Here is a 3117-nt window from a genome sequence, read left to right as displayed (position 1 = left end):
GGGCTGCATTGCTGTAGAGAAGTGGGCTGCATTGTTCTTTATATGTGGGCTACATTGCTATATACAAGTGTGGGCTGCATTGCTGTAGAGAAGTGGGCTGCATTGCTGTAGAGAAGTGTGGGCTGCATTGCTGTAGAGAACTGGGCTGCATTGATGTATACAAGAGTGGGTTGCATTCTATTTTTCCTCTATACATGTTTTTTTGGTTTTTGTGTTTTGTACTGAGTGCTTCCATGTTTTTCTGCACGTTTTTAGGTTTTGATGGGGGGCTTCATGAAGGCTGTATGTCACTGTTTGAGTCCCAGGGTTCTGATGTGGTTATGGAGGATTGTGTCATTGAAATCTCTCCAGATAATTCTGATTTGAACACAAATGTGGCGTCTGGTCCTGATGGTGGATGTGTCTCTCGACCTAGCTCTCCACACGATGTATATGATGTTGATGATGATGATTTTGTTACACCGTGTGCATGTGTCACTAGGACTAGGAGTGCAGCAATTAATCGTCCTCCTTTGGATGAGGTTGAAGTATTTTCGAACAAGAGGGCAGGTGAGAGGCCTTTTAAGTTGAGATGCTCTATAGAGAAATTGAAGCCTCCTAGGTTTAGATATATTTGATGAGGCGATTAAAATAAAGGATCTTGTTCTCAGCAAAGATTTTGTAACCAAACACCGCTAGTAAGTTTTATGTGATGTGTGTGCCCTTTCATGCTTTCTGTGTGTTTTGATTTTAATTCTAATTTTATTGATCCCATCTGTGTATGTTTACTGCAGGAACGCGTTCTTTATGGTGCATGGTCCTTTTGGTGATGTCGGTACTTACAATATCGACTATATCTATAATACATTTGGCAATGGAGCTTTAATGGATTCGTATATCATGGATTTTGTCATCAAGTACTTGAAGCAAGACCCTGAATTGGGTTTAGCTTATCAATCAGGTGAACGTGTGCTACTTTCACCTTTATTTATCATGGTAAACGTTTGCTGTCATTCTTTCCTACTGCATTGGCCTTTTCATGTCCATGCCTACTTGCATTGTTTATTCTTTTTTTTCATGTCCTTTTTTTGTTGTTTTTTGTGTGCAGTACGTTCTTCAAATGGAAACCTCTGTGGCGAGAGATAATGATGGAATTTGTGTTGCCAGTTGTGCATAACTCGTTAGTTTTAGAAGATGCAGTTAACCAGTTCAAATTTTTTGTGAGCGACGATGCAAACCTGATGGATGCAAAACTGGTAAGTTCATTGTTTTTTGTCATTTATTTTTCCTGGTTTGTTGCATTTCGTTTTATAGTTATTTTTGGAACAGTGGTCCTGGTGCTACGTGTCGAAAGAACTTTTCATTTCATTTTTTTATGCGAACAGATTATGATGCCGCGATTCAAGGATGGTCATTATTCCTTATACACGATGAACCAGCATCGCCAGACCCTTGATATCCATGACAGTAGGAAGTACACTGGCCATCCTGATGTCACGACAAGGTGGAGCAGGACTGACTACCACGCAGATTGCACTGAAATGGTATGTTATTTTTTCTTTGCCAAGCGTAAAGCTTTTTTTGTGTCTCCTACTGCATTTTTTTCATAAACTGCAATTGTTTATGTAGTGCACTTCAACATGTGCGTGACAGAACTGCATTTTTCTCACGTGCACTTAAAAGAGGGATTGTTTAGACGTTTGAGAACAACTTTTTTTTGGTTCATTTGAATATCAACTTTGATCCGTGATGTGTGTTATTCTTACCTCGTGCTTCTTTTTTTTGCCAGATGAGAAGGATGACACAGCTGCTGAAGGCGATTTATGGTGAAAAAATGTATAAATCGAGGAACCACCCTGACTGGGTTAAATTGGCAGAGAAGTCATCTTACCCGTTCGTGCCAGTGCAGGGAGCAAATGAGTGCGGAATCTATGTTCTGAGGATGACGCAGTTGTATGACGGCCAACGTCTAGTTGAGAAAAATTTGAAATCCGACGTAACAGCTTCTCTGTTTTCTTTTCACTTTTTTGTTCTTTATGACAACCTTTTTTTAATCACTTGTCTGCATCTTTTTCCTTTTTTCAGCCTGCTGCTAAAGATTGGAAGGCGGAGTACATGTTCCAGCTGCTGTTCAATCCTTTGAACATGTTGTGTTATGAAGACATGCCGCTTGAGCTACGCGAACTGATTGCGGACCTCGGGCTCACTTCCCTGTCGCAATCGCAGACACAGTCGCAGATGCAGTAACAGTCATTTGGGGCACTGTTTTCTACTGGGTGCAAAAGGCTGTGCGTGGACAATAGCTAGGGTTTGATGTTGTGTTTGTGTGTGCTGACTAATGTAGATAATGTATGAAAAAGACTTTTTTTTTCTGTCGTTGTGTTTTTTCTTGTTCTTTGATGCAGCAGTGCATGTGGATGAATTTGTATATGTATGTGTATTTTATATCAATAACTCATACAATATATATAAGTGTATAATTTTATATTTTGTTGACGACCACGGTCTATGTGAACTGGCATTTTGTCACGCTTATATGTATGATATGTGTTCGATAAACTGTATCACATTTGATGCCGAACTTCTTTGTCCAATATAAGAGCACTGCATTTTTTTGTCTTTCAAGCAAAGTGTTGCACGTGTGTGCATGCCGAAGCTGCATTGCTTTATGATACCAAACTGCTTTTTTTGCCAAAACAAAAACGCACTGCTTTTTGCCTATAGTTGCGTTTTGTAGTTGGTTTTTTATTGTTTGTATGTTAAGGTACATGGGGGGGTTGCCCCCCCCCCAATTTTTTTAGTTGTCTATATATTTTTGTATTGTTCTTGTACGCACGGCGTGCGTTAGCGCGAGGCCGAGCAGGGGTTGGGGAGGGGGGGGTCGTGACCCCCCCTCCACATCCCCCTACGAGGCCAAGCCTGGAACGAGTCGGAGCAGGCGGCGACGCGGCTTGCCGCGGCGCTGCATGCGTAGGCGAGTCCGTCATACCCCGTCGCCCCCTGTCTATCTTAGGAGTGTGGCTCTGGGGTTTGCACACGTCCCCTTTGATGGAAAAACAGAATGTCCGCACTGCGCCTGTCAACCAAACGCACTGCGCGCGTTAGCGCGAGGCCGAGCAGGGAGTGGGGAGGGGAGTC

The sequence above is a fragment of the Triticum aestivum genome, chromosome 7B (genome assembly GCF_018294505.1).
Source record: "Triticum aestivum cultivar Chinese Spring chromosome 7B, IWGSC CS RefSeq v2.1, whole genome shotgun sequence".
Classification (NCBI taxonomy): Eukaryota; Viridiplantae; Streptophyta; class Magnoliopsida; order Poales; family Poaceae; genus Triticum; species Triticum aestivum.
This window is presented reverse-complemented; position numbering follows the sequence as displayed.